General features: G+C 33.5%; 1 protein-coding gene across 1 annotated transcript in view; it reads left to right on the top strand.

Moving 5' to 3' along the window:
- The first annotated feature begins 595 nt into the window (after positions 1–595).
- The window catches only part of LOC118183381 (acetylcholinesterase-like), a 260,837-nt gene continuing 233,998 nt past the window's right edge, over positions 596–27,434 (top strand). The window contains exon 1 of the mRNA XM_035352898.2: positions 596–783. The gene's annotated coding sequence lies outside the window, so the exon portion shown is untranslated. The remainder of the gene's footprint in view (positions 784–27,434) is intronic.

Here is a 27,434-nt window from a genome sequence, read left to right as displayed (position 1 = left end):
TTTCTGTTACTGCTTTGAACCAAATAGTTACCCCCTCACCGTATTTTCTCCTTGAAATTTTATTCGCAATATCCTTTGTTTAAATCCTAGGCAGAGAAAATTTCCCGAAAATCCCTTTTCCCCTCAATCACTCCGAATTTTTTTCGGGATAAAATTGCTTTAATCATGATTAAGTCTTCTACATCTCTTAAATTTCAGTTAGACTGTAAAGTTGAACTCTCTTCTATATAATTTGCTTAAATATAGCAATCTTTCACCTTTTTTAGGGAAACCTAAAAATGAAAAATGCTCATAGATAAAAGTTTTGGATTTGGGATACATAAAGTTTTAAAATTTTATCTATTACAAAGAATATTTTGCTGTACATAATTGGTTTTACTCATACATTCTCTTCTAAACTGTACTGAAAGTTTTTCCAGTTAATAAGGTTTTTGTCTGAAAAGCAATTAAGCTGAATGACACCAACAAAAAAACTTTCACGTAACTCACCATATAACAAATCCCAGAACACATCCCTAACCACTTTGCCTTGAACTCTTTGCGACTAGAGGGCGCTGCAGGCAAGGATACTGGGTGCAGTAAAGAATCGCTTGCTCTCCAGCCGGCAGACAAATTTGACTTCTCGAGTCTGAACGTGGGGCTTTGCCATCTCGGCGATCTCAAATTTATCGTCACCCTTCTCCCCCCGGCCGTTAGGAGGGGAGTGAGCTTCCTCTCTCACGTGACATGAGGTTCCGGAACTCAGTACCTTCTACCGCAGGCACGCCTGTTGTCTTTAAACGCGTGAGTACTACTTTGTTTCCGTATCTTAATATCGAATGTTGTTTGAAAATAATGCCACCTTTGATTTTCTTAAGAAGCATTCTTGCATTAGGAGGGGTTAATTGTGTAATCCAAAATGTAAATAGAAGAGAAATATTGCTAATTAGAGATTATTTGTGAAATTCGTGCATATACGTTAAAAATTCTAGCTGCAAGAATGTTTGTTTCAGTGTTGCTGAAAGAGAAGAATATTTTTCTTTCAGAAAGCTAAAAATAAAATTAAAAAGATACCAACTTTTTAAAAACTGAGCAAATCATTTTGTGTCTGGTTTGAAATGAACGACACTGCTATGGTTTAAGAAGAAACTGAAAATTTTCTTTTAAATTTATATAATATCACTTACTAATAAATAGTTAACCTGTTTCGTATAAAAGGAATGTAATCGCAACTACAGCCTATAAAAAGAGCTTTATTTTATCTTTTTGTAATTCACAATTACGATCCGGAATAAGAGGTTATTTTATCTTTTATTCTGACTTTACACGAAGTATTCGTATGTGTATTACAGAAGAAATTCTGTTTTTCCTTAACTTCAGGCAAATTAAAATTTAATCTGGTATTAAACATGGATAATTTAACCGAATAAAAACGTAAATAAAACGTAGCAATTAATAAATTTAATTGCTTTATTTGAAACAAATTGTTTATAATTACAACCCGGAAGAGGATATATGAATGTTCGTTCGTAAACGTTCGATTTTAAAAACTCGTATATGGACTAAAATTTAGTAAATAGAGATAACATCGAGAATTAAACTTGCTGTTATAGTTTTTATGTAATAGATTTCAGAAAAAGTCTTTAATTTTTGTTTATTTCATAACTCAAAAAAATTCCATTGACATCGTATAGAACGATTGAGATCTAATAGAGCATTTTGGCAGTTTGAGTCTTAGTAGTGTCATTAGTAATTTCAGTTTTAATAGAGCATTTTGGCAGTTTCAGTTAAGATGTGAGCATCTTTTGAAAAATATTCATTTCTTACTCAGACTTTTCTTTATTCTTTTCTTTTATTTGACATAGTTAGTAAATCAAAAAGCAACGAAACAAACAAAATATGCTTTAGAAGTTTTTTTGGCGCGAATGAAAAATTTCAAACTGTGAATTATTTTACTATATAGTTGCGTGTTAATGTAATCATTTTTGAACAAAAAGCGAGTTACTTTGTTGTCATTTCCTCGATAGCTAAAAACCGTGTATTGATTTTATTAAACAGGAAAATTCCGGTCCCCTCTTTTCATTAACTTAAAATTTTCTAGCTAAAAATTTAGGGAATTTCATCGTTCAACCAATTCTGGAGAAATTTTCTCTCTTTTCTAATTTTTGATTTTCAAAAAGGAACAGTGAAAATTAAAGGTAGAATTTAAGTTCGTAAGTAGAGAATGTGATTGTAATTTGTAAATCAGAGCGTTGGGAAAATTAGCGTTAGTTCTATGTGGAATTTTTCGGGACCACTTCAGTAGTTCGTAAATTCGCACCATAAAATTGTTTAACTAAGTAACTCCAGGGCTGTCTGCGTACGTGGCTGGATGCCTTTGTGGAGGGCTTTTTAAGGGAAGCTGGCTAGTATTCATGCTCATCATAAGAGAAAGCGCGAAAACTCCCAACCCGTTTGTTGGAATCTGAACTGAGGTCAAACAGCCAATGTTTAGCGATTTTACCGCTCGGCTGCTGGTAAGCCCGTAAAGACGCGGATCCACTATATTATTGTTTTGTTTTTAATTTGCTCATTTATTTGGATTAGTCTGTTCTTCGTTTTTTAAAAAAGTAGTGGTTAAGCTGTATATTGTATAATATGTATAATTACTAGTGATTAATCATTTATATAAAGTCAGTTTTATAGTTACGGTTAGATTGTAAGACAGATAAAACGAAACTGGCGACTGCAAATTTTCAAAACTATTCATTTTTATTCTAACTCGTTTATAATTCGTGGACTGCAAAAGAATTTAATTAGTATTCCCAAACGAAACAGAGAAAGGCTCAAGGGGAAATCAACGAATTGCTTCCCCATATGCCTCTCCAGAATAAAAAGTGCTTTCAGTTATTTTTAACGGTTTCCATATGCGACACCTTTCTAAAGGTGCTTTCTGTTACTTTTAATCCACTTCCATAACTTAAAAAAATCAGTGTCATTAGTAAAGAAACCAATTTCTTTACATTTGAATTCCCCAAATGTCCTTCATATTTTTATGGACAGACGATTTAAAGATAACTTAATCGATAACTTAAAATTTCTAACGAATGATAAGATAATTACGGTACTTGCTAGTTAGGAACTTGTTAAATTGATTGTTTGCAAATATGAACAAGAAAAATCATTATGAACTTCATACATTTTGTTTAAGTGAACTGCAGTTTTTACTTTAGTGCACATAAGAAACCAATAAATTTTTATTTTAGAGCATTCAATTAACATAATCGATGGAATACAATAGTAAACTGCACCAATAGAGAAAACAATAATTTTTGCTTTATTGCACACAAGCAATTGCAGATTGTATAATTTTAATCGAAATGCAATAAATTTTCTTAAAAATCATTCTCATCTATTTCCTTTCTGTTATGAAAAACTTGATATGCAAGATGTAAGAGAAGCTTGCAGATTCGAATTTAAAACAAGTAAAATTCATACTAATTTGAGATTATTTTAGGGGAAAGCTGAATCCGTTTTTAGACAAATGTTCCTCTTCTTCATGGAAAAAAAAGGTACTTATCAGAATTTCAAGGAGGTTCTTTCTTCTCCACCGAGAAAAAATAATTTGGAAAATAATATTGTTACTCGAAGAGCAGAGGAATCTGTGATAAAACTCCTTCGAAATACGTTTTTTTTTTTAAATAAAAACTAGTTTAAGTGTGATACTTTCCAAATTTCAAATTTGAAATGTAACTTATCAGAAGTATAAAAGGTTCTTATAAACAAAATTAAACTTTTACACTGTTCCCATTGTATGTTTTCTCCTTTCACACCTACACACGAAAGTAACATGTGATGAAATTTTTTTATGTATGTAACAAATGAGGATGCTTATCAGATGAATTAATTTATTTACATTTTTACTTTTAATTATGAAAATTTGCATGATTTCCTTCTGGTTTAATTGTGTGGGCAAAGATAATTTAATTATGTTGGTAATTATGCAAAATATGAATTAATTTTGCTATTTTCTGTGCTCTATGCATTTTATTTTTCACATGCATCTGGCTATGCATTATCACTTTCAGAGTTCTTTGTGGGTATCTAAATAATAATAATAAAAAAAAAAGACACGCATTTCTTATTTTTGCTATTCTTTACTTCCTGTGTTTATGCTTCCTCTTACGTCGTTCTCACTGAAATATTTCAGTGTATAGTAATTCGTCGTTATTCGCGAGGTTTAGGTTTGCACAGTGTTGCGCGGGTACCGAAACCACGGATAACGGATAACTGGAGTAATCGCAATACAAGTAGACTCATTTAAACTAACCGTATTGTTGTTATTTCAGTTGATTAAATTTCGTATTTACTTTAACTATCTTTATTTTATAATTTTATTGGGTTTATCAATAAAAATATTGAAATAAAATATTAATTAGTATTTGTTTCAGTAATTAGGTGTTTAAAATTATATTAGTTTCCTGAATTTCATTGTGTAATTCTCTGTGGAAATCCCATAAATTTTAAATACGTCAATCCGATTTAAAAGCATCGATTCCATTCTATGAGAGTATTAAACTCGAGCAGGGAGTTATTTAGTACCGAAGAAAAAGTTATTTTAATATTTTGTTTGAAAAACCTGGTTTAACACTCCACCTTTAACATAGTCCGTTCATTCAAATTGGGAAAAATTCTTATAATATTTATAGTGTTAACAGAGACGTTATAACAGCATTATGGGTCCCCGACGAACTAGTGTACTGGGTTCCTACGACAACCATCAGCCTATTAAAGGCAAGTCATCACGGATATACAGATTAGCAATGGGGCCGTATGCTCATACTCCCCCCCCCCAGGCAACTGTTCAACGTTCTCATTGAGTTATTTCAGTGCATGGTAATTCGTCGTTATTCGCGAGCGCTTGCACAGTGTTGCGCAGGCGCATGTGTCAAGACGGAACTCTTGAGTGTTAATTCCTGAACGTCGTCAGGTGTTACAGGCATCGTGTTTTAGAACCTTCTGAGTGGGAAGCCTAATGCTTTTCGAATACGATTTTCTAAAAGATTCTCTAGCAATATAAATTTAAAAAAAAAAAAAAAAAAAAAAAAAAAAAAAAAAAAAAACTGTAAACTTTCAGATTTTATATTGCGTCCAAAGGAGCGTATTTTTAACGTTTTGTGTGTTACCTTTATTTGTTAAATATCATGTTCTTCGCACTTAAGCTATAAAATTCAATTCAACAGCAATATCACAAAATATTTAAAAGAACATATCTTTAGATTTTCCGTCTCGCGCGCTGGAGATATTTTTTTCCCCGTAGAGTGTTGTCATTGCTCGCTTTGAAATCGTTGATTTTCTTAATCAAATCTCATAAATGGAAGCCCGAATTTGGAATTTTTTTTTTATTATCTATTTCCATTTTACAAAATAGGAAATAGATAATAAAAAAAAAAATTCCAAATTCGGGCTTCCAAATGCCCATATTCGGGTGGAGACATACGTTACTCAAAATTTTATGGCTCTAGGTACGTTGTTTTATCACAGTGCGAGTAACACACATACATGTGATATTTTGGCAGTCGTGACGAATCTTAACATCAAAGTTCAGGCATGGCTTTATGCAGAATGGTAAGAGACACAAATTGATTTAGCTTTTAATTGCCCATTTTTATTTACTCCAATTAGCAGATCATTTTCCTTTTAGTAACACTCTTTAAATTACATATCCATAGTGGTTTTAACTAAGTATGATTGAATTTAAACTTTATGCGTCATAACTAATTCTAACAAAAGAAGGAAAGATGGATAGAACAGCGCAGAGTCTTGTAGCAGAGAGATTAGGAAGCAATCTGACTGAAAAATGAAGCGTACTCAGTATTTATAGTAGCGGTTACGTAATAGGCTAGCAAATTCTAGAAGGTGCTGGTCTAGGGAGAAGATCCTAAATTGCAGAAAATTAATTAAAGGTTGCGTGTTCGTGAAAAGCAAAGCCATCGTATTTTTTTATATTTTACATACATTTATGCAGATTCTTCATTGTTTAGTTTCTTTAAATATAATACAGGGCGATAATATTTGGTGGCAACAATTTAAAATTGATTCACCGTTTATAGTGAATCGACGCAAAATGCCAAAACGAAATTAATAGCCCTTCTGGGCTAACGCCCTTTGGGCTAATAAAAATAAAAATCTGAAAGTTTTCAGATTTTATATTGCGCCCACAGAGGCGTTTTTCTTTCATTTACACACACGTACACGTTTCTAGAGCATTTGGGATAGTATTGTTTTGGGCTAAAAATATTTAAAAACAGGATATGTTTAGAATTTCTCATAGACTGGCTCGCGCGCTGGAGATTAAAAATATTTATTTTTCCGTAGTGTTGCCACTACCGGCTTCGAAATCGTTGAGTTTGTTAATAAAAAGTTCGTTAACATTCTGCAAAGTAGTAGTAGTAGTAGTAGTAGTAGAAGTAATAACGGAGGGTGTGGGCACCATCCCTTTACCATTACGGTTAATCGGTTCTGCCCGCGCCCGCCCTTGTCTAGTTTTTATTAATAATTCTTAAATTTTTACATTGCCATACATTGTGGCTGTTGACAAATAAAGTCTATACAATAATTGTATTCACATTATTAACATAACTTATTACATAAATTTTGGTTGGAGAATTTTCTCTAATAAATTTCTTTCTTTTGTAATATCTCTTTATTTTTAAGCAGTCTATATATTATTTTTTTTATTGTGAAGTTTCTTTTTTATTATTTGCACCATTTCAACTGGAATGTTGTCTAAGCCCTCTTGCAAAATTCCTTTCATTTTGCTGCAGTTCTTTTATGAGTTCCTCAATTGCAAGGTGTCCATTGTATTTCTCATATTATACCTTATATATTGTGCTAAAGTCTCCCAGAAAAGTACTTTTTTTTCCAAAGTTTTCGTCTTTTCCTTTTTGCATGTCATTGAATCCTATCTCTCTTTGATCACACCGAATCAACAAACCTGGTTTTCAAGTTTATAATATTTTTATGACAATTTAACTACCAATGCGTCATGTCTTCATTATCGCGGAAAATCAGTATTTATTTTTCGTAATTTGAGTGCATGTACATATTAAATGCATGCACATTTTAAATATAATATGTATGATACTTTTTGCTAGAAATTAATCACTTATGAAATAGAAATCACTTATGAAATATGAAGTAAAGAATTTGGGCTTCTAGGTACCCATATTCGGGTGGAGGACTACGTTATTCAGAATTTGATGCCTCTAGGTACCGTCGATTTGTCACAATGCGAGAAACATACATACATTCATGCAGATTTTATATTATTTTATTTCTTTAAATATAATACAGGCCGATAATATTTAGTGGCAACAATTTGAAAAGTGAAACGGGCATTTATAGTGAACCGACGCAAAATGCCATTTCGAGACTACTATCCCTTCTGGGCTAACGCCCCTTAGCGCTAATAATAAAAATAAAAATAATATATATATATATTAAAAACATATTTCATGTAAAAGCTTTTTATTAAAGAAAGGTCTGAAATCTAGTTTAATGGGAGACTAATTTAACCGTACACTTTTTGCAAATATACCTATATTTATTCTGATGCAAATGAAGTTTATCAACAGAATTGTGTATTGACAACATATACATGAGTAACACTTAGTATTTTTTCGCATTTTCTCAGAATCTTTTTAAAGCAAGTGTAGAAGTGGGGGTACGATCATTTCATGAATTCTACAATTAAACACTAAATATCGAATGCTGAATTTTCTCCCCAAAAATAAGACTGTGGCATTTAAAGTCACCACCAGACGGTTAATGTTAATCCATGCCCACTAAATTTGCAGTAACTGCGTTTTTCTCTTTAATGAACGCTTCTGCTGGACGTCATTAAAATTAATATTTCCAGAACTCTGAGTTAAAATGTTTAACGAGTTTTAGGTTGGCATTCGGAAGATTCCAGAGACTGAAAATGCGAGAAATTTTGGGTTTTCGAATCTTTTTAAAATTTCGTGACATTTGAGGATTCGAGAGTTTGAATATTTTATTTCTATTTTATGGACTTCATTATGTTTAATGTATGTGCAGTTTTTACGTGTTCGAGGGGAAACAGAATGCTCATGTGACTAGTAGTTTTATTGCTGTATTTACTCTATTACGGGGAAATTAAAACCAAAGCTTCGCTATCTTGCATCATTTCTGTGTTATTTATAATTAAAATAATATATTTCTAGCATTTATTATTTAAATTAACTATTTATTTATAATTTTAGCCTGTACTGTTACTTCTCTTTTCCGTTTCCTCACCAGAAATGTAAATGAGTTTAAATAGTATTTAAGCTGAGGTTTTTGGATTGTAAGACAGAGCGTGTTTCTGCTTCTCGAGGGCACGCTACTTTGATAAGCTTGTATTATTCGGCTTCTCGTAATTTGTTTCCTACATTTAAATTGTTACGCCGGTTAGAGATCCGAGCCAACTTCGATTTAAATTTAATTATGTAGTCTTTTGGCTACGAACCTACGTTTTAAATTTGACGTTGACTGTTAATTTACATTAAAACAGTTTCATTTATCTACGCAATGCTGATGGAAGGGAGCTTCAAAGACTTGCTTATTACACCTTCCACCTTAGAAAAGACATTTATTCTTACATTTATGCTTTTGGAAGCATCAGTTGTTGAACTTTTCAAGGACAGTCTTTTCTCAATATGATTTGTATACACTATCAATACCAGAACTCGGTTATCTCAGAAAGTCCTCTCAAGTGGTTTATGGTAAAAAACGAGGGGCGGGAGAACCTCGGACCACCCCCGGGGTGTTCTCCCTCAAAATTGGGGTGGAAAGTTTAACAGTTAGCTAGGTTCAGCATTACCTCAATTACCTGTGGTACTACGGAGGTGCTGGCCTAGTTTCTACCTGTACCTGTTAATTTACTTACATTATCACAAGTGATGGTTGATTTATATGAGCACAAGAAGTGCTTTTCTGTTCAAAGTTATGTTTAAATAAAAGGTTTGTTTAAAACCTCTTCAACTTTCTGTCGTTGTTTCAGACACAGTAATAATTCACTTTACGTCTAGCAGGAGTTTAGAAGTAGTTTATGCTGCCAAACCAAGTCCATATCTATATATTGAATGTTTAATTTTAACGTTTATAATGCTGTAGAATTTAGTAAAGTTACATGCTATTCAATGAGAAGCAGTGCTTTTATTCCATTACCAGCTTGGTATTTTGGTGACAAGACAACACATTTGCGTATGTTTGTGAAGTTATTAAAGATTTCATATCTGAGGTATTTCTAGTTCCAAGCGGTCATTTTTCCTCGCAGACATCCGGCAATGAAAAGATATTGCACTTCAGATTTACGAATGCTGACTGTGAAAGATAAATTTCCTTATTGAAAGATTTAATGAATACTAAACTATATGAAATTTTAGTTATTGGGCATTAAATAGTTTGATAGTCGATGTTCCACCTTTCCATCCTTACAACTGCTACTTGGAGTTCACCAGTACCCATATGGGTAAGACCACTGAAAACTGGTATCTCATCCCGAAGCCTTTTTTTGAACGATGGACTGTTGTATGAGTTTTCTTAGTTTACCATTGTATAACGTAAGTGCGAAATACTTTTTGCCTAAATTCTTCCACGAATGCATCTCTCTTAAGATAGCCTTCTGTCGTAATCACCCAGCCAACAACTAAATTGAAAGCTGAAATATCTGAATTTCTTACTCTTGCTACGAATTTTGTATGTATGTAAATAATTTTAGTGAATAATATGTGAAACTATAGTATTTTTTTACGTAATGTAAACATGAAATGCTTGAAAGAGACGAAGCTGTGCCGGAAAAACAAGAATACTGGGGCAAGTATACTTAACACTGAAGGATATCGCCAAACCGGCCACGATTTTGGCGACAAATTTTTGTACCCAAATTTGGTGAGAAGTCGCCAAAATTGGCGACCATTTGGCGACGTTTTGATCCGGTTACCATATAACTAATTGCTACTGTAATTGTTCCTAGTTAGAGCTAAATTCGGAGTATAGAAATAAACGTGAGAGCTTCACTTTTTAGATCTGTATTGCATTGCGTTGTGTTTAACGTTTTTAGGAGTTTGAAGTGCAACTACTGATTTTGCTTTGTATTAATGAGAAAAGCTGTATGACTATTTTTGTTGAAAGTTCAGAACTGTGAAGCGTTTCTTTTGGTAAAATAAATGTTATCAAGCTTTCAGCGGAAATGGTTTAAGGTGAGAGAAAGCGACAAAGAAACTTCATAAGCTGTTTCATAATGAACCTTAGAGGATATGTTAAAGTGTGTTGTTATTTTGCTTAAATATAGCATTGTTTAATGTTTTGGGCATTAAAATATTTAGTCATTTTCCTAAAATTTCTTAAAAAGGAATTTAGAAAACCGTTGCCATCTTTAGTGTTATAAAATGAAGAATCCATGGGAGCTCGTCGAATAGCACAGGAATGGATTTGGCCACAGCTACGAAATTTAGAACATACTGTTGCTTGCGAACGGGCTCGTAATGGATTGAAGCTTTTTTGCCTTTTGAAAGTATCAGAATTTAGTCTTTCTTACCGTAGATTTTGAAGAATTATAGCTGGTAACATGATCGAAACTCTGGATTCAGGACATAAAACTTCCAGTTCTGACACTCAGAATTTTAATCCATCCGATGCTTGACTCATTTATTGGCATTTTGAAGATATATTAATAACAAGCCTCCCTGGTGGTGATAGGAAATCACAACAGGTACGAGGGCTATCCAGAAAGTAGATTACGTTTTGGAATAAAAAAATAAACAAAGTATAGGAAACAAATTTTATTATATACAGATGAAAGCCACACTCAAATACTACTTTTCTACATAGTCACCATACAAATTAAGGCATTTATCGTAGCGATGTACGAGCTTGGAAATTCCTTCGTCGAAAAATTCGGCCGCCTGCGCCTTCAACCACTTCGTTACCTCTTCTTGCAGCTGTGCGTCGTCATCAAAACGCTGCATAGCCAGCCACTTCTTCATTGCTGGGAATAGGTGGAAGTCGCTCGGTGCCAGGTCGGGACTGTACGGCGGATGAGGAAACAACTCCCACTTAAAAGATTCAAGAACTTTACGAGTGACATTTGCCGTGTGGGGCCGGGCGTTGTTGTGAATCAACAAGATCTTAGAGCTCAACATTCCTCTGCGCTTGTTTTGAATTGCTCTTCTGAGTTTTTGGAGAGTTTGGCAATACCTTTGAGAGTTTATTGTAGTGCCTCTTTCCAGGAAGTCCACCAAAATTACACCTTTTCTGTCCCAAAAAACAGTCGCCATCATCTTCCTTGCCGACATTGTTTGCATGCATTTCTTGGGTTTTTGGGGAGAACTTGTGTGCCCCCACTGCATTGATTGCAATTTCGTTTCACAGTTCACATGTTTCACCCATGTTTCGTCACCAGTAACGATGCGATCGAGTAAAGAGTCACCATCCTTATGGTGAGCGTCCAAAAAGTTCAACGCTGCAGCCATTCGCTGATTTTTGTGGTCCTCTGTCAAGATTTTTGGAATCCATCTTGCACAAAACTTGTGGTAACCAAGCTTTTCGCTGATGATTTCGTGCAACAAACTTCGCGAAATTTGTGGAAAGTTCCGTTATTGTGAAATTTCGATTTTCACGGACTTTAGCATCGACTTTTTCGAGAAGTTCGGCGGTCACTATGCTGGGTCTCCCACTTCGATCTTCGTCGTGAACATTGGTTCGGCCATTTTGAAATCTTATGACCCACTGACGCACTCCACCTTCAGTGATAATGTTGTCCCCATACACTTCACGAAGCTGCCGATAGATTTCTATCGGTTTACAGTTTTTTGCAGTCAGAAACCTTATTACTGAGCGCACCTCGCAGCTCGCGGGATTTTCAATTAACGCAGACATTTCAAACCGTCACAGTATCTGAACGGAGCACAGCACGAACCTCTCACTAGCATGGCTAGATGCAGACTGAGCTGCGCAACGCTCTGACCCCAAGATGGCCGCGCTAGCCCCGCCCCTAGCGGACACAGACGGAAACGTAATCTACTTCCTGGATGGCCCTCGTATTAATTGCTTCTTCATATATTTCATGTTAGTTTTTTAAACTCGTAATATTTCTTGCAATACGCCATAGGGATTATAAGATATTTTCTCCTTCCTTTCCGCATACCTTTGTGGTGTAATTGGAAGCATAACCTGCGCGTATTCGAGAGGTCCAAGAGAGTCTCGGGGAGGACAGTGCACACTTTTCACATCTTCTGCTTTCAGCCCCCCCAAAAAAACTGAAAAGTTTCAGATTTTATATTACACCGAAAGGGGCATTTTTTAACGTTTTGTGTGTCAATTTCTTTATTTACTAAATGACATGTTCTTCGCACTTTAAACACATAAAACTCAATTCAACAGCAATATCATAAAATATTTAAAAACAGCATATCTTTAGGATTTCCGATACACAGTCTCTCGAGCTGCAGATAAAAATGTTTTTTTCCCCGTACAGTGTTGCCATTACTCACTTTGAAATCGTTGAGTTTCTTAATCAAAAACTCATAAATGCTTTACAAAATATGAAATAGATAATAAAAAATTTCCAAATGTGGGCTTCCAGATGTTTATATTCGAGTGGAGACGTACATCATTCAAAATTTGGTAACTCTAGGTACTGTTGTTTTATCACAATGCGAGAAACGTTACATACATTTATGCAGATTCTTCATTATTTAATTTCTTTAAATATAATACAGGGCGATAATATTTGGTGGCAACAATTTGAAGAAAACGGACATTTATAGTGAAACAATGCAAAATGTCGTTTCGAAACTAATAGCCTTTCTGAGCTGCCGCCCCTTTGGGCTAAAAACCCAATGACTCTATAGGGTTTATTCCTTTTATTAAGAGTTTAGTGTTTACTCTTTTTATTAGCAATTTAATAAACTCATAATAAGGCTTAAAGTACAATTTTAGGGTAAAATTGTATTAAATACTATAACAGAGTAAAAATTACTTTGGGAAATAACTATGATTCTTTCTTTACCAATGGACGTAGAAACATCATTAATTACAGTAAAGATTCAAATGTTCAAATAAGTTATTATTTGAGTGTATTATAAATTGTAGTTTAATTTACATTAGTTAGATCGATTATTAAAAGACAGTCGCATCGAATGATAAAATTGTCGAACTAAATTTTTTGTCTGGAAGCTTATAGAAAATGTACTTAAGTTGTATTCTTTCTCTCAGTAGAAGTGCTTACTGGTTCGCATGGATGATGCATGGAAGTATAACGTAATTTCACCTAATGGTAATATAATATAAAGATTCATTTATAACGTTTTTAATGTTATAAATGCACCATTATGCATTTAAAATGAGACATAATTTCAGCCGGATTCTTCAGTTGTTGCCATTGCAAAAGATTTGATGTGCTAGATCTTTTATTGCAGTTCTAATTCATTATCTGATTAACCAAAGTAAGAGTTATATAATTTTCATATACTGTAATTCTAGAGGAACTTAAATTGCTTCTCAAACCTAAATGTAACTGTGATATATTTTTGTTTAAGAGCAGAAGTTTTTCATCATTAAATGTATTAAATATGTCAGTTAAGTTTGTTTAATTTTTAAAATTTTAAGAAGGACGTTTACTATTTTAAAGCAAATATATAGATCATAAAAAGACTTCTTGTTGAGGCTCGTAAAAAGTGGAATTTATGACTGATAAAAGCATAAAGGAACATTTTAGGATTTTATGCCTTTTTTTATGTCTGAAGTAAAAATGTGTTAGAAAACTAATTTTTTCTTTACTTATTTCTTTATTCCTCTTACGTTTAACCTCTTAATATATCGACGATTTATTGTAAGTTATCGCTGAATATTGTAAAAGAAGCACCTAGTCAGATTATGTAGTTGGAGGTACTTAAATCCCCGGGTTGAGTCTTAAAGGTTTGGATCATTATTGGGTAAAAAACATTCAAGTTCATTGTAGGCTGTTGTTGTCTTAATAAGTGAGAGAATCTACTCATAAAGCTTGACGAGAATGAAATTAAAAAGTGGCTGCAACTCGGCGAGAAAATATAATAAATAAGAAAGAATGCCCATAACTGCAAGAGAATGGAATTGTGTGACGCCCCGTTGTCCTGCTGCAGAAACCGAATTATTCGACTCGGGCTTTTCGGGCAGCATCCACGGAATTCTGCTACGCGTTTATAAAATATAGAGTTCGCCTTCCTCAGGAATAATTCCTTATTAATTATCTCTTTCCAATCAAGAAAGATCACCAACGTAGTCTTTACTTGAGATTTCTGAAACCAAATTTTCAGTAGCCTTGGTGAATCTTCTCCAACCCAAGCATGTAAGAATAATTTTATCTCAATATCATAAGCAGAAGGTCAATTTATTTAGTCTCAGTCTAAGTGAAAAAATTTGGATTAATATCTGAGAACAAAAAATGCTCTGAATATCGCCATAAATCTCTTATCATAAAATAAAGTTTTATATATTTCTTTCCCATAAATAAAACTGAACAATTTTATTCTATTATTTTTCCAACCCCTTTTTTAACTTGTCCTTTCTTGTTATCTGATTGATGTGTTGTCCCTCCTTGTTATCTGAGTGATGGTATCTTGTTATCAAACCCCATTTGTTATATGAGTGAAAAAAATTAGATTAATATCTGAGAACAAAAAATGCTGTGAATATGGGGATAAATCTCTTATCCGAAAATTAAGTTTGATATATTTCTTTCTCATTAATAAAACTGAACAATATTATTCTAATATTTTCTAATCCCTCTTTTTATACTGTCCCCTCTTGTTATCTTATTATGAACCCCCTTGTCATCTGGGTGAAAACATTTGGATTAATATAAGAGAACAAAAAATGCTGTGAATATCGCAATAAATATCTTATTAGAAAATTAATTTTGATGTAGTTCTTTCTCATAAATAAAACTGAACAATTTTATTATATTATTTTCCAACCCCCCTTTTATCTTGTCACCCTTTGTTATCTGAGTGATGTTATCTTGTTATCAAATCCCCTTGTTATCAATCCCCCTTGTTATCTGAGTGAAAAAATTTGGATTAATATTTGAGAACAAAAAATGCTGTGACCATCCCGATAAATCTGTTATCAGAAAATTAAGTTTGTTCTTTCTCATAACTAAAACTGAACAATTTTATTCTAGTATTTTCTAAGACACTTTTTATCTTGTCCAAATGAATGATTAGCGTAATCATAGGTGTTAGTCTGTTACCTTTTTTAGCAGAGCTGAAAGGTATGCTGTGCAAGGAACTTTAGTTAAGTTTGTAGGGTTTTTCTTAATTTACATCACAAATTTATTTTAAGTTTTCCTGTGCTAAACTTCTCAAACTTCCCCTCCCATTCCCTCGCTAGGATGTAAATTTAAAGTTAAGTGAAGTGCTATTTAAACGTGTGATTATCTCAGTTTATTCAGAGCGTATTTCGCTAGCCTAGCGCACGTTAGCCTAGCCTCTGGAATACTGGCCTAGCGTGCAGAACCACTACACCACGAAGGCACGCTAGGAAGGCGGGAGAAATACCTCACAGTATGAAATAAAGAAAGTATTATAATCGCGAAAAATTTCAGGTATCATACTTCAACGGAAATTTCCATTTTGACCGTTCCCGAATCCATTTGGACTAGTTTTTCGTATGTCATCTGTACGTACGAACAGAATAAATAACTTTTTTTCCAGATGGATTATAAAATGGACTTTTTGTGATGTCTGTATGTACATATGTATTTATCTCGTATAACTCAGAAACGATTAACTGTAGAAAGTTGAAATTTTGCACAGGGAAGTGCTATAACATCTAATTTTGAACCTCCCTTTTTTAATAAAATTGGCAGTACCAAACGTACATATATATATATATATATATATATACGTACGTACATAACAATTGAGTTCAAGAGAAATATGTATGTATATATAAAAGGTTTAGTTAAAAATATTTGATTTTAAAGGAAAAGTGTGTAGAGCTAATTAATGGTAACAGTATATATATATATATATATATATATATTGAAGTGACAAAAGTCATGGGATAGCAATATGCAAATATACAGATGGCAGTAGTATCGCGTAGAAAATGTATAAATGCGAAGTGCTTTGGTAGGGCTTTCATTTTTGTTCAAGTTATTCATGTGAAGAGGCTTTGACGTGATTATGGCCGCACGACGAGAATTAACAGACTTTGAACGCGGAATGGTAGTTAGAGCTAGACGCATGGGTCATTCCATTTCGAATATCGTTAGGGAATTCAACATTCCGAGATCCACAGTGTCAAGAGTGTGCCGAGAGTATCTAATTTCAGGCATAACATCCCACCATGGACAGCGCAGTGGCCGACCACCTGCACTTAACGACCGAGACCAGCGACGTCTGCGTAGAGTTGTTATTGTTCACAGACAAGCAACAGTGCGTCAAATAACCGCAGAAATCAATGTAGGACGTACGAGGGACGTGTTCGATAGGACAGTGCGGCGAAATTTGTCTTCCTTGGGCTATGCCAGCAGAAGACCGACTCGAGTGCCTTTACTGACAGCACGACATCGCCTGCAGCGACTCTCGTGGGATCGTGAGCATATCGGTTGGTCCCTAAACGAATGGAAAACCGTGGCTTGGTCAGATGAGTCACGATTTCAGTTAATGATGGTAGGATTCGAGTGTGGCGCAGACCCCACGAAGCCATGGACCCAAGTTGTCAACAAGGCACTGTTCAAGCTGGTGGTGGTTCCATAATGGTCTGGGCTGTTTTTGCATGGCATGGACTCGGTCTTCTGGTGCAACGGAACCGATCATTGACTGGAAATGGATACCTTCAGCTACTTGGAGATCACTTACAGCCATTCATGGACTTCACGTACTCAAACAACGATGGGATTTTTATGGATGACAATGCGCCATGTCACCGGGCCACAATTGTTTGCGATTGGTTAGAAGAACATTCTGGACAATTCCAATAAATGATCTGGCCACCTAGATTGCCCGACATGAATCCCATCGAACATTTATGGGACATCATCGAGAGGTCAGTTCGTGCCCAAAACCTTGCACCGTCAACACTTTCACAATTATAGACGTCTATAGAGGCAGCATGGCTCAATATTCCTGCAGGGGACTTCCAACGACTTGTTGAGTCCATGCCACGTCGAGATGCTGCACTTCGCCGGGCAAAAGGAGGACCGACAAAATATTAGGAGGTATCCCATGACTTTTGTCACTTCAGTGTATATATACTACTACTATTAATTAGCTCATATATATATATATATATATATACTTTTACCATTAATTAGCTCATGTATATATATATACCCTCATATACACATTTTTTCCCTTGCTCGGCTTAAAAGTCCAGTCTTTATTTTTCGCAATCATTGGTCGTAGTCAAATACTTCCAGTTAGAGAAGTGTTTTAAATGACAAAAATATTCATGTTTTAGGAATGATGAATTAAAGAAAAATAATTTTCGACAAATAACAAATTCTAACTGTTAATGCGGTTTCTCGGTTCCTGTACTTATATTTGGAAAAATTTTACACTCGTTATCAAAAAATAAAATTAGAAAAAGTTTGACTCCCGTACGACCATAATTGCCCGGTTTATTTAATTTGAAAATTTTTCAGTTTTCAATTTTTCAAAGTCATTTTCAACCTGCTTTGAGGGATCGGTAAATTAAGTTAGAATAATTCGAGGAAATAAGTTTAAAATACGTACAACAAAAATGTGTATAATTTAATAGGCCAGGAAGTCATGTAATGCCCACATGTACTTTTGTTTTTAAATTTTATTATAAGTAGTAACAAATTCGTGTATGATCACTTTAAATATTAGTGTAGAAACATCGAATTGTGTTTAATTGTACATCATGTTATCAAAAACTTTGTAAATAAATCTAGAGAAATGCAGAGTAAATTTTCTTTTCTAGAGAAATGAAAAGTCATAAAAATTTAAAAAATATGCCATATTATAATTTAAGGTATAATTATTTTAATAAACGCTTAATTCTGACTACTTTATATGCGCAACTAAAGAAGGGGCTTATGAATATGCTGCTGATAAAAAATAGTTTAAGCTAGGTTGGTTATCTGAATATGGCAAAGCATATGAGGGCTGTCGTTGGGAAAAAGGTATTCGTTGATATCACCCGTAACAGGCGTCACAGATGATTTACAAGTTTGACTAAGGAATATTCTATGTAGAGCTGCGATGGATCCTAAATTCTGGAATTCGAATTTTAGAAGATTCTTAAATCTTAATGAATTTCGAATCCCTGAAATTTTTTCTGAAATAAAAACAGAAGAGAGGAAGAAAACAAATCTTTACTTTTAATATAACTTAAAATACTATTATGTTTTACTTATATGCGCAACTAAAGAAGGGGCTTATGAATATGCTGCTGATAAAAAATAGTTTAAACTAGGTTATCTGAATATGGCAAAGCATATGAGGGCTGTCGTTGGGAAAAAGGTATTCGTTGATATCACCCGTAACAGGCGTCACAGATGATTTACAAGTTTGACTAAGGAATATTATATCTAGAGCTGCGATGAATCCTAAATTCTGGAATTCGAATTTTAGAAAATTCTTGAATTTTAATGAATTTCGAATCCCTGAAATTTTTTCTCAAACAGAAGAGAGGAACAAAACAAACCTTTACTTTTAATATTTTAACTTAAAATATTATTGCTTTTTACTTTTTATTTATTTTAAAATTATTTTCATTTTTTATTGAATTTCAATAAAAAGCAAAATGAAATATACATGTAATTAAAGAGTATACGTTTGAAAGATAATACTTTTTTTTAATTAAAGAGTATACTTTTTTACGCATCAAAGAGTAGACTTTTGAAAAATATCAGCCTGTTGATTACGAAGTGGCAAAAGAAGTTTAAGGGATAAAATGTGGTATTAAAAGTCTGTAATTTTGAAGTTCGTTTTTCTCTACATAATTTATGAAAAAATATTTGCATACTAGTTTGTATGTTTTTACATTTTTCTGGAAATTTTTTTAATTGAAGCAAGCTAGAGGGGAAATATTATTTCGAGGGCTTTAAAAAGTAAATAATAATTGTGAATTGCTAAATTCCTTTCAGAAAATTACGAAAAATAAGAAGCTCATTTAAAATTTTTGTTAATTAATTTTTTGTTTAATTATTTAGTACAGAATATTAAGAAACATTTAAAATGCATTTTTTTAGTGAATGCTTGTATTATATTTCAAAAAAACTAATCTTTTCGAAGATCTGAAATAAAAAAATTAAGAGTTTTTTTTTTTAAATAAGAAGCTCATTTAAAATTTTTGTTAATTAATTTTTTCTTTAATTATTAAGTACAGAATATTAAGAAACATTTAAAATGCATTTTTTTAGTGAATGCTTGTATTATATTTCAAAGAAACTAATCTTTTCGAAGATCTGAAATAAAATAATTAAGAGTTTTTTTTAAGGTTAAAATTTGAAAGCTTCGAATGATAAAAAATATTCGAGGCTTCGAGTTTTTAAATCTCGAACATTCTTCAAGATTCATAGGATTCGAAGATCTGATTATCCTGTTTTTATTTCTGTCTATTCTGGTTACTTTGTAAGTAGTTATTAATGTAATTATATTGGTGTCGCATTAAAGCTGCTTTGCCCAGTAGATTGTAAACCGACAGATGCGAAGAAAAGTGTGTTAAAAATACGTAAATAGTGCGGTGAAAAGTAAAATAAAGCGAAATTATAGGGAAAGAGAACTGTCGAAAAATGCACTTTGAATTGCAAAAATTACTACGAAGACATTCAGAAAGATTAATAGTATTGTAGCATATTAATTAAAATGAAACTTCTGTAAAAGCTTAATATGAAGGGAAAAATAGCGAAGGGAATAAAATTAACATGAAAATGAGTCCTGAGCTTATAATTAACTGAGAAATTAGAAGACTGATGGATTAAAATTCCGTAAGCTGTCCAGGAGAGTGGTAAGCAGCAGGGATTTAATTGCCGAAAGCTGCAGAATTTTAATGCGATAAGCTTGGAGTAGGAGCCCATTCTGAATCAGCATATACGCAGGCATTTAATATTTAATTAAATATGCAGATTTAGACTCGGAAAATTTTCAGCGCAAGTGACAAGGTAGTGGCAAGTGTGCAGAATATTGATCTTTGAAGCATAGGTCTCAAATAGAATAAATTTGCTTAAATATTCTAGTTTAAGAGGAGGAACAAAAGGTGAGAGAATAGACTTAAAAAAAGACAAAAGTGTTACAATTGCTTTGGGCAAAATTAGTTGTTATAGAATCTCTTTCGAGATTTATTTCCCAAAATCTAGCATTCATTTATCTCATTCCTCAAGGGAAATTTTCATATTTCCTGCTGTGCAAAAAGTGATAAAGTAGTTGTGTTCCATTCATCACAGACATCCCCCTGTGCCAATTGTAGACAAAGGTTTATGTGTATTTCAACATAAACCTTTGTCTACAATTTGGCAACGAGCCTAAAAACGAACAGCGTATTAATATTTTGCCTTTTTAACAGTCGCAATGCACGCTAAAAGAACAAGAATGGGAATCCCCCCCACCTAAATTTCTAGATTCTCGTTAAACTCGTTTTAAATTAGGAGATTTTTCCTTTTCGGTTTGCTCAGGTACCATGTTGCATTTTTGAAAATATTTCATGCATCGACACTACTTTGAATAAATTTAAAAAATTAACTTATTAAAGTTAACATTAGGCAGTTAAGTTTCTGCATTAGGGAATGGAACTATTCGCCGAAGCCATTTCGTCGTGGCTGTTTCGCCGTGGCCGTTTTGCCTTCGTGCCGTTTCGCCGTCGGAAATTTCGCCATTAAGAAATATTTTTCTTTACACGACTATAGTATATCTTGTCGTATTGTAACAGCTTTAAATAATATTAAAATCTTGTAGATTAAATTATTTAAATAGATGAACATTAAGGTATTTGTGAATGGCAATATTTGAAACCAGACTCGAGTGCCTCGTGCGACTCTCGCACGAAGAATGTAATTTATTTTTAAATGATAGAATATGTTTTCTCTTCTTGTTTGTATGTTGCCATTTTGAGTGCTAGATAAAGTTGTTTTCTGTGTTCCATCATTGGAGTTGCTTCATATTGCCAAAGAAGTATCACAGTATTATATGAAGTTCATTTAAATTATTAACTCTGATTCAGAAGTCAAACAACAAAAATCAGCGTTATATTATCAAAATTTTCACAGTTACGGTAAACCGTAGTGCTGAAGTTGGATGTGTTATGTGTAACCAGAATGCCGAGAAACGGAAGAGAATCGCAAGTCTCATGTTCGAAAGTGAACTGAATAGCAGGATCAATCGAATTCATTGTTGAAAGAACTTTATTTAAATCATCTTTATTACCTTCAAACAGGGTAAAACTTTCGTCTACGTAGCGGAACCATGCCGGGAAGTTTAAAGTTTCAAACAATTTTGATTCATAATAATGCATGTAGATATCAGACAGGATGGGGCTGAGGGGGCTTCCCATGGCTAATCCCTCAGTTTGCTTGTAATATTTATTTTGAAAAACGAAATGTGTTTCAGAAGTCAAACAACAAAAATCAGCGTTAATTCACAAAATTTTCACAGGACTAGTTTCGATGGTTTTACCGAACCATCATCTTCAGCTGCAAAACCGCAAATGAACAAGATAGGAAATAATGTTTAGATAAGATAAGAAAGCCTGGACAAGAATAAGCAAGTGGCGCCATCTGTTGGCGAAACCAGAACTAAAACATAATTTCTCTAAAAGCCGAAGGCAAATTTGGATTGGAATTAGGATCGTTAACTAGAACAGAAAGATTTTTATGAATGTGAAATGCCTCTAGAAAATCCAGTTCTCCAATGGAAGATGTTTTTTGAATAATTTTGGCAGCAGAAAAATTGAAAGTGTGATTTTCGGACCAACAATGTTGAGCAACAGAAGACTTCTGTGTTTCCTTTTTTCTAACATATGCCTCATGTTCTTTGACGCGAAATTTTAAGGCTCTCTTAGTTTGGCCAATGTAAATTAAACCGCACTGGCAAGGAATCCTATAAATACCCCAGGAATTCATATCCGGAATGGGGTCCTTGAGTATAGAAGTTGGAATTTTATTGATGGGAGAGTAAACAACCCGAAAGTTAAATTTCTGCAAAATATGTGCAACTTTATAGCTAATTGATGGAAAGAAGGGAATGACAACAGAATTTTTATAATCTCCTAAAATAAGAGTGTGGCTTTTAGTGTGTTGAGATGAGAATTTTTTAACTGCTTGATTAATAATGTTGGGTGAAAAGCCCCTGTCAATAGCTATTGCTTTTAAATAATTTAGTTCTTCATCAAGGGCTAGTTTGGAGGAGCAAACTTGAAGAGCACGGAAAACATAGGAATAAAATGAAGCTAACTTTTGTTTAGTCGGATGACATGATTTAAAGTGTGGTGGAAGGCAAACCGATGAAAGTTTACGGTAAACTGTAGTACTGAAGTTGGATGTGTTACGTGTGGCCAGAATGTCGAGAAACGGAAGAGAATTGCAAGTCTCAAGTTCAAAATGTTCAGAAATGTGTTTGTTTCAAACAGAGTTGAGTGAGAGAAATTAGCTCATCAATTTCGATGCAAGAGAAATGAAATTCGCGAAGTCTGGTTTCTAGACATCTTAGTGCACCTTCCACTGGAACACTGGTGAATAATGATTTTACATCAAAAGAAACCATGAGTAAATTTCTAGGAGAAATGTTACATTTTAACATATTTTAACCTTATTTACAAACTCTATTGAATTTTTTTATGGTGTAAATGTTATTGTCTAATAGAGTTGAAAATCTAGAAACTAAATATTCAGCTAAGGGATACGAGCAGTACCTAAATTTGATACAATAGGGCGGAAAGGAATACCACTTTTAAGAATTTTGGGAAGAGCATATAATCTGGCACAATTCGCAACAGATGGGATAAGCGAATGTTTTAAGTTGCTTGAAATGATTTGCGAAGATTTGATCGCAGTTTTTATTTTTGACAAGTCCGAAGGTGAAGGATCTTTAGGGATCGGATTATATGGTCCTTCGTTTAAGAGTTTAGTGACACCATCGATGTAAGTGTTCTGATCCATGACGACTATCTGGCCACCTTTGTCGGCCTTTGAAATGATAATATCCGGGTTAGAATGAATTTCGCGCATTGTAGCTCTTTCTCTCGCAGTTAGATTTGATTTAAAAGGTTTATTATTGAATTTCACATTATGAGTTGTTTGATTTCTGAATTAGTATTTATTCGGCGTGTTATTGTGTCTTAATTAATAACTCTGTTTAGTTTAATAATTTAATTTAATAAGCATTTTATATAAAATAATATATAAAATGTTTTTGTGCACAGTTTTACACAAATACACCGTTACACATGACATATTACTTTTAAGAGAGTAAAGTGCTGACATGATTCCAAAGTAATTTCATTTTACATTCAGATTTCATAAAAATGTGAATTTCCTGTTTGTATGAGGGATTTCTATGAACTATCCGATTAAAATTTCAAGAAATCTTGGCGAATCATATAAATATTGTACCCGCATAATTTTAAATTCGATAATATAACTTCTGTTACATCAGAAGTTTATCTCCAGTTCTGTTTGTTACTGACATAATTTTCCAACTAACTATGCGTAATTTCTTTATATCTCATGCTTTTTAATAACTATATATATTAAAACAATCTTTATTAAGTATACAAAAGGTAAATAGAATTATTAAACTAAATAGATTTAATACGAGTATAATACGGCAAGATAAAATACAGTTATGTAAAGGAAAATATGTCTTGAGGGCGAAACGGCCATGGTTAAATGGCGACGGCGAAAATTTCTAGACCGTCTTCATTGAGCCCGGTGAGCTGCAACCTTTTCAAAGCTGCGTAATGTAATTCCTTTGTTATGTAACGCTTTACTGCATTATGTACTCCAAAGGGAAATGGAAAAACTTTATTTTACTTTCACAAAATTTTGTTACATACTTTGGTATCAATAAAGTTAAGGCTACTGCAGTTCCATTTATCGAGAAATAAATGAGTAGAAAATCTATTTTGCTAATATTTCTGTACTCTGCTGTTTCTAATTTACGAAGATATAAAAAAGCTATCAGTATTCTCATCAGAGAAGTGATTTCACAAATCTGTGTTCTTTCGTCGCCGTTGAAATTCTGGAAACAAAAATTGCGAATTCGGAATTAACCACCTCTATAAAATAACTTCAGAGCAGTCAGTAATATACTTAACGCGCCAGTTTGCTTCCGTCGAATTTTTAGAAAATGTAAGCTATTTCTGTGATTTAATTTCTTTCCCTTCTTCTAAACTGAAGATAAAACTTTCGTTTGGAAATGTATTTACGTTTGACGCGTTTGCGCGGATTCAATTCAGGGATCAGAATTGGTTGGCTACATCCACATTTCGCTCCCTTTGCAACAATTCTGGCCCATAGCTGTTATGAATTTAAAATAAGTGGCAAGATGGTAACCCTTTTACTTTCTATAAAAACTATAGTCCTCCAGTGGGTTCCTACCCGCTGTGGGATTCCAGGTAACGAGAAAGCCGACTTCTTGGCGAAAAAGGGTGCTTTAATCATGCAGAATATTTCTCGTGCTTTGCCTTTTCATACTGTTAGGGATCTTATTAAAAGATCTATCAAAGTACGTGCTCAGGAAGATCTCTATCGTCGTGTTTCTCATAAGTCTTGGAAGAATGCTATCCCGAATTTGTGTAACGGCCCAAGGCGTAGAGCGGTCGCTGAATTCCGCCTTGCCACCGGATATGACTGCCTACAATATCATCTTCATAGATTCAAAATTGTTGCTTCTCCGATGTGCACTCTGTGCAGCTCTGGAGAGGTGATGGATGCCGCACATATACTCCACTGTCCTGCTGTGCTCAAGAGTTTTCTCGCCGAGCGTTACTGGGAGTATAGATTTGCTGTATAGATCGAACCTTGCAACGTATGCCTACCATTTTCTTCGGTCGCTGCAAAACTCTCTTGATGGTAAAAAATTGGCCGACCGAAGAGCCGCTGAAAATCCCTCACCCAAGGTTTTCGACAATAAACCATAGAAGTTCTACACATAGAATTATGAAGGAACACAAAAAATGGCAAAATATTATATATAATAATCGTCAATATGTACTTTATTAAAATTGATTTTCAATAAAGAAAATTTTTGTTAAAAAATGTACCAAAAAAGGGCGGAGAATTTTAAATGACCCAATATTTAACTAGAGCTGGCAGAATCTAACCACGCGACGCGCGTACCAAAAACGCACTTTCTATCTTTCAAGATACTTAGATACGTAAACTTTAGGCCGGCGTCAGCGTGAACTTGAGCATGTTAGTATTTTCGCTACTTCAGATAATTCCCTGGTCGGGGAAACCTCTCGAACATATCCTCGTGTATTTCGCTGCATAAGTGAAGGGTACCTCTCAAGAACCAAAAACCTCAGATTAAATACACAACCAAACTAAGTTGCATTCTGGTGAGGAATGCACAAACAAGAAGTTAAAATAAAGATACAAATAAATAAAAACTGGTTAGTTTGAAATAAGAACCTTACAAGCGAATGGTTAGTATAAGCTACGTCGTCTACAGCAGAAATAAAACTTCCATAAATTAATTTATAAATAAATTTATAAATGCCACATCTAATTGTTCCAAATAACGTTAATATTAAAAAAACCACCAGTTTTGCAATAAATTAGCTGTCTCTAAAATCTACAGAAGTTAGTGTTCGGTCGACATCAAAGATATCAAAACTAGTTTATATCAGCAAATAAAGCATTAACAACATTAACCTTTGGATAGCAGCTCATGTTCAGTGAGCGCTTCAACCATGAGTCAGCAAATTTGCCTGTTAATTCTTCGAATTACAAATGAGGATAATATTTAATATTATTAGCTCAAAGAGCGTCATCCCAGAAGTGCTATTAATTCCAAAACGGCATTTTGCGTCAATTCACTTTTCAAACTGTTGCCACCAAATATTATCGCCATGTATTATATTTAAAGAAACTAACTAATGAAGAATCTACATGAATGCATGAATATTTCTCGCATTGTGAAAAAACAGTGGTACGTAGAGCCATCCAATTTTGAATGACGTAGTTCCAACCGAACATGGGCACTTGGCAATCCTTGAATTTCGAGTTTGTTTTATCATCTATTTAAAATTTTGTAAAATTTTAACGATTTCAAAGCGAGCTATGGCAACACTGTACGAAAAAAAAACATTTTTATCTCCAGTGCGCGAGAGTGTGTATCAGAAATTCTAAAGATATGATGTTTTTAAATATTTTGTGATATTTCTATTGAATTGAATTTTACGTGTTTTAAGCACGAAAAACATGATATTTAATAAATAAAGTTAACGTACGAAACGTTAACAAAAACGCTCTTTTGGGCGTAATATAAAATTTGAAAGCTTTCAGCTTTTCTTTTTTTTTTCGTTCATTTAATTGTGGATGAACTCTTTTTCTGAGCGAATAATTTTGACGGAGTTTATATATATATCTGGCAGTGAACTTTCCAGCATCATTTAACCCCGGGCGAAATCTCGCTCAGAATTTAACTTTGGTAAGGCTGAAAGTTTTGTAGACGTAGATTCTTCCTGTTAAGTAGCTAAAAAATAAGCTATAAATTTAAACTCTATAAAATAGCTATAAATTTAAACTCTGCTACCTTCATTAATTACAATTCTACTATATTTTACTGCATTCATTAAATAAAACTGAGACACAAAATTAACAGGTAATTTAGAAAATTTAATCCTAGTTTTTAATGTAGAAAGAAGAAACCGTTTGTATTTTTTTATGAATTTGAAGGGGCAAGATACGCTACCTATTTGGTTCGAAATTGCACGTTGAAATTTGTTTCTGCTATATATACGGTGGCTTCAAACAATAAGAATAAGCCCAACTCTTTTTGATAAATGTAATTTTCAAAGTAAATAAATAATTACTAATAAGTACAAAGATATTTTTCTTTCATATACTTAATGATTAATTTCACTTTTGACAATGATTCAGAAAACTGAAAAAAAAAAAAAAAAATCCTTGAAAGTAAAACTACAAGAATTTTAAACCAAGGTAACTAGATGTTTGCTTAAAAATTGAGAATACGCTAACAACACGTCTGTTAATTTTAATAAATATTGAAGTGTCACTATTTTCTCGCATGCCCACTGCTAGCATTCATGATTACTTTCAAATTTTGTGGCACAGATTCGACGTAATTGTATCTGAAGATATTTTGCTCTTATTCTTGCAGAACACGTTTCAAACGACGTTTGTTTGTTATTTTAATTTACCGCACGGACGGGTTTCGATCATGTGTCATAGATTTTTAATGACGCAGATGTTTAGGGACTGGGAAGGAGAATGTAAT

This window comes from Stegodyphus dumicola, chromosome 3 (genome assembly GCF_044657685.1).
Source record: "Stegodyphus dumicola isolate Sdum_Otavi_A_Nest chromosome 3, ASM4465768v1".
Lineage (NCBI taxonomy): Eukaryota > Metazoa > Arthropoda > Arachnida > Araneae > Eresidae > Stegodyphus > Stegodyphus dumicola.
This window is presented reverse-complemented; position numbering and strand designations above follow the sequence as displayed.